This window comes from Aythya marila, assembly GCF_965140915.1.
Source record: "Aythya marila genome assembly, chromosome: 3".
NCBI lineage: Eukaryota > Metazoa > Chordata > Aves > Anseriformes > Anatidae > Aythya > Aythya marila.
In genome coordinates this window covers 96168930-96181465 of record NC_139044.1, presented here as the reverse complement: position 1 = coordinate 96181465, position 12536 = coordinate 96168930, and the positions used below count along the sequence as shown (strand labels likewise).

At 37.8% G+C, this 12536-nt stretch overlaps 1 protein-coding gene across 1 annotated transcript in view; it reads right to left on the bottom strand.

Annotated features, from left to right (window-relative positions):
• Nucleotides 1–12536, bottom strand: part of CSMD1 (CUB and Sushi multiple domains 1) — a 1184580-nt gene that overhangs the window by 706813 nt on the left and 465231 nt on the right. The gene's annotated exons all lie outside the window — the stretch shown is intronic.

The following is a 12536-nucleotide window of genomic DNA, read 5'->3' as shown; positions in this document are numbered from 1 at the left end:
GGAAATTATATTTCTTTCTCCTTCCCTGCTGCAGAATATTCCTGTTTTAAATTATTTTGAACATCTTGTTTTCTGCTTCTTAATAAATTTGCCCTGAGGAAATGAATATAGACTTTAATCTGAACTGTGGGTTTTGTTTGTACTTCTCTGGGAAGTAAATATGATTAATGAAAGAATAATATTTTTAAGAAGAATCAGATGGAAAGCAATGGAAAATATCAACCTTTATATTGACTGGTCTGAGTAATGAAGCAACAACACCACAATGAAATAAAAAGAAAAGTCTAAACTCTATGTTAGAACCATTATCTGATCTGTGAGAGGTGGGCCTGGGTGAACCTCATGAGGTTCAACAAGGCTGAGTGCAAGATCCTGCATCTGGGCTGAGGCGATCCCAAGCACAAATACAGGCTGGGTGGAGAATGAATCATAGAATCATAGAATATCCGGAGTTGGAAGGGACCCATAAGGATCATCAAATCCAACTCCTGGCACCACACAGGTCTACCCAGTAATTCAGAACATATGACTGAGAGCACAGTCCAAACACTTCTTGAACTCCGACAGGCTTGGTGTTATGACTATGTCCCTGGGGAGCCTGTTCCAGTGTGCGACAACTCTCTCAGTGAAGAACATCTTCCTGATACTCAGTCTCAACCTGCCGTCGCAGCCTGACACCATTCCCACAGGTCCCATTGCTTGCCACTAAAGAGAATAGATTGGCACCTGCCCCTCCAATCCCCCTCATGAGTAAGCTGCAGACCATGATGAGGTGTCCCCTCAGCCTCCTCTTTTCCAGGCTGAACAGGCCAAGGGACCTCAGCTGCTCCTTATACATCATCCTCTCTAGGCCCTTCACCATCTTCGTCGCCCTTCTCTGGACACGCTTCAACAGTTTCATGTCCTTTTTGTACTGTGGTGCCCAGAACTGCACAGTACTCGAGGTGAGGCCACACCAGCACGGAGTAGAGCAGGACAATCACTTCCCTCGACCAACTAGCAATGCCGTGCTTGATGCACACCAGGATATTGGCCCTCCTGGCTGCCAGGGCACACTGCTGACTCATATTCAGCGTGCTATCAACCACAACCCCCAGATCCGTCTTCTGCAGGGCTGCTCTCCAGTGCCTCATTGCCCAGTCTGTACATACAGACTGATGGATTGAGATGTACGTAGGGACTGAGAGCAGCCCCGAGGAGCAGGACCTGGGGTGCTGGTTGACAAGCAACACAACATGAGCCAGCAATGTACACTTGCAGCCCAGAAAACCAACCTGCATCAAAATAAACATAGCCAGCAGGGTGAGGGAGGTGATTCTTCCCCTCTGCTCTTGTGAGACCACACTTAAGAGTAGTGCATTCAGTTCTGGGGCCCCCAGCAAAAGAAGGACATGGACCTGTTGGAAAGAGTCCAGAGCAGAGCCCCTAGGATGATTATAGGGCTGAAGCACCCCTCCTATGAAGACAGGCTGAAGGAGTTGTTATTGTTCAGCCTGGAGAAGAGAAGGCTTCAGGGAGACCTTATAGCAGCCTGCCAGTACCTAATGGGGGCCTACAGAAAAGCTGGGGAGGGACTCTTTGTCAGGGATTATAGTGATAGGACAAGGATGGTTTTAAACTAAAAGAGGGTAGGTTTAGATTAGATATAAGGTGGAAGTAATTTATTCAGAGGGTGGTGAGGCCCTGGCACAGGTTGCCAAGAGAAGCTGTGGATGCCCCACACCTGGAAGTGTTCAAGGACAGGCTGGATGGGGCTTTGAGCAATCCGGTCTGGTGGGAGATGTCCCTGCTCAAGACAGCGGGGTTGGAACTAGATGATCGTTAAGGTCCCTTCCAACCGAAACCATTCTGTGATTCTTTGATATATTTACATTTATTTCCTGTACTTTTACCTTAGTTTGCTAAAAATATGAAATGCTGTAGAGATTTTGCACCTGTTCATTTTAAAGTGTGACCAAGACTTCTCCAGAGGTCACTGAAAAGTCAATAGATATTAAGATCTATAAGAATTTCTGACCTTGGCTAGATTCATTTCAACTAAACTGTGTATATCTTCTTTTAAAAGGGTCTGCTTTAATGTGAAATAAAAGTTGAGGTGAAAGGGTCTTTCTCACATTTCCAGTGCCTGAAATGATCCATCCAGCCTTTTCTCTATTATTTCTTTTCTATCTTTTCTCAGTAAATTTAGTGTTCATTAAAGTACAAGACTAACAGCACTGACTGAGCTAAACAGAGTACCCAGGCTGTGCAAGTTTCTCACTCCAACTCTACTGATTCACCTTTTTATCTTGACCCGCAAACTACCTTGTTATTCTAGTCCTTGGCCTCTCCTGTGCAGAAGCTGCCAATCATATCACATTTGCAGTGTTTCTTATAAGCTGTGAAAAAAAATAAATCAAGATGAAGCTGAGACTACCCAAATAATTTTTGCTGCTAGATCTCTTGAGTAGAAAGAGAATTTATTTTTAATTGGCTCCACACACTTGGGAAATGAGAACAAGTTCCTGTGACTTTTTCATTCAAATTGAAGGTTTCTTCTTCAAAAACTAAACAAAATTATATTTTTAAAAGTATCTTTCAAAGAAAGTATGGACCTTTTCTGATTTATTTTTTTTTTTATTATTATTTTTTTACAGGGCTTTTGAGTCATCTAAATCATTCAATAGCAATAAAACAGCTATGTTTGATTTTCAGAGCTTTCAGTCAGTAGCATGCTGCTAGCATGTTTATACATATTTGCATAATATGCACTTTGCACAAAATGTTCTTTTTTTAATATGTATGAACAGCAATGGATTTACCTAAGATGCCATAGAGCAGAAATCTTGAAATAAAATCTGCTATCTATGCTACTGTACCCATCCAGCTAAGTACCAAGAGGTATGGTTCTATTCTCAAAGCCACCCCACTCAAAACTGCCATGACAAAGGATTAGTTTTCATCTCTTGTTACTGGGCTGCAATGCTGACAACCATTGTTTCCAGCTCAGAGCTGACTCCAGGCTTATCTTTGTCTCTTCTACCAACAAATCAGATTCAGGAAACAGTGTGCATCTCCTCGTCTGCAACTCAATCAAGAAAACTTCTGTCCTAAGTTATAGTAAAGGCTAGCTGGGTAAAAATCCCAGCTGTTAAAAAAAAATCTCACCTGGTAAAATCCCAGCTCTTCAGCTATCCCACTCATATCAGAACCATACCCACCCAACACTTGCTTCTGGGCATATCTCCACTTTGGAGCAGAGCTAAACTGTAGTAGTCCCAACGTTGTTCAGTCAGCCTTGGATTTCAGAATTCAGATGACAATGAAAACAAAGGAAACAATTAAGTTATTGGAATAACGCTTGTCAGGTTAGCGCAAAAAATTCTGCATCTGAATCTATGCTAACAAGTCAATGTCTCTAAATCAGCCCCATTCATAAAATTATTCCTAGCACATGTTTAGCCATTCCTTTTATGTCTGGGCTGGATGAGCAGTGAGGTGGACTGAACAGCCAGACCCAGTGGGTGTACCCACGTCATGAACACTGGGTCCAGTCCTGTTCAACAGCTTTGTTAATGACTCAGATGATGGGGCAGAGTGTACCCTCAGCAAACTTGCCGATGACACAAAAATGGAATGGAAGGAATGTCCAATATGCCAGAGGGCCAAATTCATCTCTGATTTGTAAGTCAGCTTCAGAAGGTCAGAAAAATAGCCACACTAAAACCTATATTATGAATTAATGAAAGTGAAACAACAGAACAGAAGAGTGGCATCTTGGTATTTCAGTTGGACTTTTGTGATCTTTTGTGCCCTTGAGTAAGTGTTACGTGTCTGTCAGTATCTGACTTCCCTTACATTTACATTGTAGTCAGGTTCCCTGCAGCTTATAAATCATTAGTTCTAAACTGTAGGGGTTCGAACTTACTTAGACATGTTGCCAGGACTTCTGAGGTTTGGCCATCGCTATCTTAAATTACAAGTGAAGTGAGATCTTTGTGGCTGCATGGTCACACCACACCACTATCCCATAGTACAGAAGGACATATAACAATTGACAGTTCTTCAATTAAAAGGATTACAGCTGGAATACAAACAAATGTATTTCTGGTCAAGGATGCGGTACATTGGCAAAGGTATTTAAGAATTGCTTGCATGATTGGAAGATGCAAATAAAGCTACTTCAGCCATTACTAATGACTGTAACACTTCAGGAAAATGTTAGGTACAGATTAAAATGTATTTGAAGCTAACCATATTTGATTCATGCGCTTTCTTTGTATTAGTACATAAATCACATAAAAGTTCTGTGAATAACCTGAAAATTAAGCAGTTCCTTTCAGTCTCCTTAGATGTATTTAAAATATCATGAGAATTTAATAAAAGAAGCGAGATAACACAATGAGCTCAATGTCTCTCCTGTCTCCCCCATTGACTTCCCTCCAAACAAAATCAAATAACATCTGCCAAATGCCAGCCTGTTCAGCTTGCTAATGAGTTTAAAAATTCAGAGTATGACCGTTGCTCAGCAACTGATAAAGAATACCAGTCACATGGTGCTACAGTTAATATACAAGAGACCTTTACCCCTCATTTTCTGAAATCCTATGAAAAACGGATTATTGAAAACACTATTTTTTAAGGGAATTTCCTGCCTGTCTTTTTAGCATTGAACTGTAATTTGTTGTAATGCTTGTGAACACCAGTATTGAGGTGACTGAAAGGGTGCTTAAGTTTTTCAATCACTTATCTGTTAGTTGATGAATTTGGATGGTAGTGGAATTCTATTCAATTCAGTTGTTTGCTGACCATTTTGGTAGATAACCAGAGCTAAAAGCTGAAAGTGCTTTAAGCCCCGAGAACATGCCAGTGAATTTGGCTGACAGGCTGTTAAGCTAAAACTAAATTGAAAACTATAATCAGAAGTGGAAAAGGGGGATCAGAGGACTTAGAAAGCATGGTTTGTGCAGTAGAGATGTAATCAATCTCAGAAAGGAAAAGACAGGAGGGTAACAGTCACCCTGTCAAGACTGTTTCCTCATCTCATCGCATCTCATCTGGTCCACTGGAAAAATCTCAAATTGACCGTTAATCAATCTATCAATCAATCACCCAGTAATCATCGGGGACATGAGGTTATAATGGAAAAAATTAAACAAAGAGACACAATAGCATGTTATTCCACCTGACACATGAAAGAAAGACTGCAGTTATGGAAATGCTCTGTGCAAGATGGGACTAACATGTCACAGTTGCACAATTAGCTATATTGCTACTACTGAATGGTGTTTCTGCAGGAGTTAAAATACACTGCTATTGTTAACAACATTAAGTGTCAATATTTCTACCTTTATGTACTCTGACACAGCATTATTATTAATGCAGATGCAAGACAAGGCTAAAAATTCTGTGGTTGTGTTTAATTTCAGAAAGAGACAATGTTTAAAAAAGAGAAAGCTTGTCAAAAAGAAGCTGAAAGGAGCAACTGGGAGAATTGAATCCTTACTGACAGCATGGAGTTTTCATAAAGTAACCGCACTGGAAGCATAGTGCCAATGCACACCACCTCTTCAGAATGGGTTGAAAAGACACAAAAGAATTGAAAAGCTTGGCTAACTAGCAGGGTAAAGGAGGTTATTAGAAGCAGGAAGGCATTTCAAAAAAGCTGAAGCTGAGTTTAAATGAAGAAAATAACTCTGGCAGATAAGGCAGACCAAAAAAATAAGTTTGAGAAATAACTAGTAAAAGAGATTGAGAGGTAATAATAAGTCTCTTTTTCAAACAAATCAAGATCAGAAAGCCTGGCAGAGAGCCTGCAGGTCCTCTTAATGATGAGGGTATAAAGGGAACACTTAGAAAGGACACGCAATTGCAGAGGAGCTAAATGACTTCTTGGCGTCGCTTTTGAAAAAAATGGGGAGATTCCCACCCCAGTACCTCGATGCAAGAGGATTCATCAGAGAATCCATCTAAAGCAAAAGTGACTGGAGAAGAGATTACAGAACAAATCGACAAACTGGCAGTAGAAAAGCAGAAGGCTTAAATGGTATTTACCCCCTGAGTTCTAAGAGATCTCAAGGATGAAATAGTATGTACCATGTCTAGTTAGCTGAATAACCATGTATGTCAGCCCATTTAAAGAAAGAGTTCTGGGAAAATCAAGGGACTTACTTGTTGGCCTGTAAGCCTGATACTGGTATTAGATGAAACAGTAAACATTATACTAAATAATAAGCTTAATGGATATCTAGATGAATATTAAGAAGGGTCATGAAGGATTTTTTAAAGGAAGATCTGATCTCACAGAAGCACTCTTTGGGTGGTGTTGTTTTTGTTTTTGAAATGGTCAACAAAATCTCAGTAATTAAAAACAATTCCTTCTGGAAAACAATTCCTTCTGGACCAGCAGTAGTTGCCCCAGAGCTAGAAATAATGCAAGCTTTTGAAGAAACCAGCATTTGAAACAAAAGTTACTTAGAAATATAAATGATAGTTCTACAGGTCTCCAGCAAGATTCACATTCATAACGATTCCTTTTACCTGCATGTCTGGAAGAAATCCAAGTTCAACACTGTGATTTTACTGTATACAGTTAAGTTGGTTTCAGTATTTTTATAATTTTTTACCGTTTCTGAAGCTGAAATCATGGTAACTGTGGCACCAGGTTTTGAAGGTGAATTAAGGCATATGCAGATTACAAAGATGATATATTGTATGAAGATTTTATTACAATCATGTATAATTTGGCTGCTGATTGTCATTATACAAATCTCAAACTTGAGCACAGAAGTGAAAATATGAAATCCAAGTCAGTGTTATTGTTCACCTCTTACATTAAATTCACGCATAATTTACCCATATTTTACAGGTAGTAGTAGCTTTTAACCCTCTGGATATAAAACTGAATATATTGAAACTTGAAAAGATCACCTGCCAACAAACCCAACATGCGAAATGGCCTATTGCAAAGGATGACTTACAATCCTGCAAAATCACTTGCCATCATAAATTAGGTTTGACAGGTCATTGGCAAAGTTCTAGTGGAAGTATTTTTTTTTCAGAGGGGCAAATAATATGGTTCTTTATCTATTGCATGTATTTAGAAGTTCTTAATTCTTTCAGTCTGCATTGTGCTGGTACCATGCTTTGTCCTCAGGCTGAGATTTTGTCCAGACAGACCCATTTTGAAGCACCTGGCATCTTCCCTACTGCCCTCTGCTGTACTTAAGACAGCAGCTGCTGGGATGTCCCTAAGCCATAAACCCCAGTGCCAAAAGGAGAAAAAAGCAGATTGCATTAATCTTATCACACATCCCCACATAACAGCCTGTAAAACAAAAAATAAATAGAGCTTTCCTACCTTGGAAATTTACTGGAACTTCCATCTTTGAGAAGTATTCAGTCATTTGGAAATATGGTTAATCGGATGTAATTTAAACTTTCAAATCAAGTGTCAAATCTAAGATAGTGTTTGTAGGCTGTTAGGAAAGGAAAAGGAAATAGATACCTATAAAGACTGATCTTGCCTATTTCAGACACCTCTTTCAGGATGGAAGGAAATACCTTTCAGAGTTCATGATAACTAGGTTATACTTAGATGACTTAAATTTTAGCTACATTAGATTATATGAAATATTCACTGAGAAAAAATGATTTTGTGTCAAGCCCCTAGTTTTTGGTGTTGGTTTTATCAAATTGTAGTCTGTGCAAACATTCTGCTTCTGACCAATTTAATTTTAAGTTTTGTCTGGGTGCAATATTTTTCATTCTCTAACTTAATTTTAAGTTAGGAAAAGTTGCTGGCCACTCTTAAGCAGGTTCCCTCTTTCACCTTTTTGTCCAGACCTTTCTGGACCTTTCTGAAATATCAGTATGTATTAGGAAATGAAAAGCAAGCAATATGTCAATATGGCAGACAGCGGTTTGCTGCACAGATTCAGGGGTGGGAAAAAAAAAGAAAAAGACCTTTCCATAGGAAGCTGCTGAACACTTACATTTCAGATTTTTTTTCCATGTGGAAGACTTCCCCATTATTTCTTTAAAACAGCTGCAAAAATGAAGGTAAATAAATGGCAGAAAAATAACTGGCAGTTTGTTCCCCTTGAATAAGAATTCTGCAGTGAGTTGGCCTCAGAAAAGTTATCAAAACTCAGAAAATTCTGGGAAGGATAAAACTACCCTTCAAAAGCTCATAATGAATTTACTAACCAAAAAAGGATCTATGAAGATATGTGGTATAAATATTTGAAAAAAACTTTTTATTTTCCAGCATTTTTAACACAACTCCACAAGCTGGCAATTTTTACAGCTGTACTCTTACATAACTATTTATAAAAATACTGGTTACATGGAGCACTACATCTGCTACACATTAGCTATTATTAGATGTTTTATCTATTTATTGCAGAGAATTTTACAGTAATTCAAACACTTCCAAGTATTTGTCCAAAAATTGTGCCGGCACCTTTGAAAACAGTGTGCATAAATTGCGGAGAACTTACAATGACTTCCCCACACCCGAAGCTTGTACGGAACACAATGCACTTTCTCTTTTACAGATGGCTATCTTTCCCTGCTCCTTTTCATGAACACAAACAAGCAATACTTCAAGTGCAGCTTAAGGGACAGGGCCTACTCTGTCAGGATTACCGAGGAAGCCAAATGTAATTCTGATTCAGTTCTGTAGCTTTCTGCCGGCTTGGCAGCGGGAAAACCATGAAGGCAGCAAAATAACAATGCTGCTGTTCCAGATATGTGAATAGGAGCTCAGTTCTTTGGATGCAAACCTCACTTTGAGTGCTGGAGGAGCTGAGCAGCATCCAAAGAGGGAACTACAGTAACCCTGTGTCAACAGCACCGCAGTGCCAGTGAAGCACAGCCTCGCGGGGGACCCCTTCTCTCACAGAATTTGGTCTGAAACATCTGAGTGTCACCTTGTAGATTTTCAGTCACTTTCTTCTGCATGCTTTGTATATAGAATGTGCTTTTAAGATCTATATAAGAAAAAAAATATGAGATCTCTGTATCATGTAGACTGATGTAGACTGAGATTTTATAGAATCATAGAATCATGAAGGTTGGAAAAGACCTCCAAGGTCATTTCGATTATGATTTGTTTTAATGGAAATGCATACATTCTTTTTACTTAGTTTCAGCAATAGTTCTCATCTCAAACCTGATCTTCCTCATTTCCTGCTGTTAGAAATGATTTACAAGCTGAAGGCTCTTACTAGAACATTTGTGTTGCTTTTTCACACCTAATACTGTTTCGGTTGATTTAGATTTTTTTTTTTTTTTTTTTAAACTGACTAGTTAGAAATCTTCAAGTTTTGGGGAGAGGTGTTAATTGGCTTTCTGCTTAAATATGAGTATGAGAATGCTTTATTACTTACACACATAAACCTGCACACACATTCCAAGTTTGCAGTGCCTGGTCTCAGAGCTTCAGTACTCTTCTTTCCCATTCTTTTTTTGATGCAAGGATTAGACTAGTGGGTTTGGGACACTGAAAAATAAGTAATTTGGTCCACCTGAAACACTTCCCTGAGCACTCATGTTGACTATTCAAGACAGTAGTAGGAGTTAGGGAGCTCCTCCTTCATACCTGTAACTCAATTTAAAAGCTTTACACTTCAACATCTGATTGGATTTAAAAGATTCAAGTGTGCTGTTTTCAAATTGTTACTGAAAACACTGCATCAGGAATATAGAAGATCGCTGAAACATCCTCCAAATAGATGACTATGGAGGAGAAAGATGTAAAAATTATAGTCTTGGAAAGAAAGTGCAGGGACGGCTAGTCCATAGGTAATCTGGAAATTGTGAGGGTAGTCTGAAAAGATATATCCATCATTGTGTATACAGCAGTCATAATTCAACCTTCTAAAACATTGTTTTCTGCCAAAAACAGAAGCTGTAAAGCTGAGAAACCCCTCTCTTGCCAAGTAATTTTCAAGTTCTCATTGTAACTCACAGCGTTATTATGATTACAAAGGATATTATTTCCTCTTCGATTTTAATTTTCAGCTGTTCAATTTTTCTTCCACTACCCAAAACATATGCCTGGCTTCTGGACAGAAACAGGTAGTAGCTAGGGCATGCAAAATCTAAGAATGTATGGCAACATAAACTCTCACAGGAATACTTCTAACTCTCAGTTAGACCTTTAAGGCTCCTAACAGTTAGTAACTCCAAGGTTAAATTACAATTTAGTAAGGATTCTAGCATTTACCTTTTCCAGCTGATGTACTCTAGAATGGGACATTAAAACTGCACTATGTGCATACATGGTTTTCTACATTATCCTGAACTTCAAAATCCAAATGGAGGATGATTCCTGGTTTCAAAAGACATCAATAAAAGATTATGCAGAAGTTCACGAATCAGCTCCCTTTCCATTCTATATGGAGAAAATAGTAGCTTAACTAATACTTCATGCCCTTCACCACACTATTGTCTCTTTTGCCCTCAGATGTCTCAGATATTTGCTACGTGCCACTGCTACCTCCCTTTCTTACTTTGATATGACATTCAGGATGTGCTTTCTTAAGTTTCAAACCATTGATGTTTGCATTTTTGGTCTTTGTCTTGAAACTCCTGCATTACCTCTACTCCTTTTTCTTTATCCTCACTCACATATCCCATTACCTATTTTATACCTGTCATAACTCAGAAAACTGTTTCCTCTTCTTTCCATACCAGAGACATATTTGTTCTCTAGCAATTTTCACCTTCCTCATTTTCACCTGAATAAAACTGCGTTTACAGAGAGCATATACTTCTGTCATCCCTACCCAAGGCTAAGTTCACTTCATATTAATACCCCAACATTTACCTTTCCAAAATGATCAGTGAATTGAATCAGTATTGACTGATTTACACAAATGCTAATAGTAAGCGTCAAGACGCTCTAGTCAGTGTATTGTCTAAAAAAATTAAGGTGTGTTGATGGCAATATAAATATTTTAATCCTTTTCAGTATAAAAGACTATAGTGCCATTCACATCCTTCTTAGTGTGTACTTGAATTATAATTCTGAGTAATAAATTTGTATCATGAGTGGTTGTTTTATTTGTTTGGAGTGCTTAGCAGCTTAACTTCAATATTTTTCTTGTCTAATTATATAGAGATAGTATATTTGACTTTTTTTTTTTTTTTGTTAAGCTGCCTAGAATATTTACATTAATACTTTATTATTACACTGTAAAGTAAATAAATGCATTAAATGGATCTTACTCATGTTTAATATCATTTACAGTGCATAACAACCCTATTCAAAATATTAATGGAGAATCTACATCTGCCAGCATTCACCCTTATATCTGCATGTCATTCTATTATATTTAACTGAAATCCATATTCCCGTTGAAATCTATGCAGATATTTGATGGTATACAGATGGCAGGATAGAAGTTTAGTATACTAAGCCTCCTGAGGACAGGATTGGGTAAGTTACATTCATATTTGCCCTTGCCATGTGTGAATACTGTTGTCATCCCAAACCCACATCAAAGAAGCCTTTGTGCTATTCTCATTACCGCTATCCTGACAAGGTGAGGGTGATCTCAGAATGAGAAAAACATAAATAAATATACAGATTTCTAACATGTTTTAAGTCCTCAAATATTACCTGCAAGATAGCTTTGTAACTGCTACTGCCATTAGATACATGGATATATTTTCACATAGCTGTTTATTTTTTAAAACTAGGTATAAATGCCAGATGTCAATAAATAAAACAGCCCACAATCACAAAGCCTTACCAACTAAGAGCACGCTGCTGATACTGGTCTCTCATACTATTCATCTTTTTAGATATTTAAAACATAGCAGGGATGCTCTAGATATTCCAATTTTCTAACACATTTGACATTTGAAGATCAAAGCTAGAATTTTGAGTTATCCACACATTACTCCACATTTGGATTTGAATTTTTATTTTTTCTCTTCAATTTTAAACAGTTCAGGCCTTCCTAGCATTGATTCTTGAAAGAGCTTCACAAAGGCTGTCACAGACAGAATTACTGTAGGACTGCGGAATAAATCTCTTCAGTATCTAAAGTAATGAAATTTGAATAGGTAATTGTTAGTATCCTAATTGCTATATTGAGTATTCAGGAATTTTCACAGCGCATATGAATATACATAATGTATATATGTGCATGAGTTTAGGAGTATATGCGCACTTGGGCATATAAAATACGCATAAATGTGCACAAGACAAAAACTGTGTAAAGATTCTGTCATTTATAATTATATTTAAATGCATTTCTGATGAGATAGCTTTCTTACTTTTGATATTAACATTCATCAGAACTAATTGTATTTGTTAAAATGAGTCAAATTTCTTTTCTGTGATTAACAACAGTATTTTCAGTTCACATAATTTTAAATTAGTTGGAGCAGTTGAGTCAAAACTCCTGGAAAAGTGATCATTTTCTTTGAAGTAAGAGTAACCAATTATTTAATCATGTTTTAAACATATCTGTGAATCATCAACACCAAGAAGTTGATATTTTAAAATTTGCCCACAAGCAAGTAACACAGTGCTGTTATTC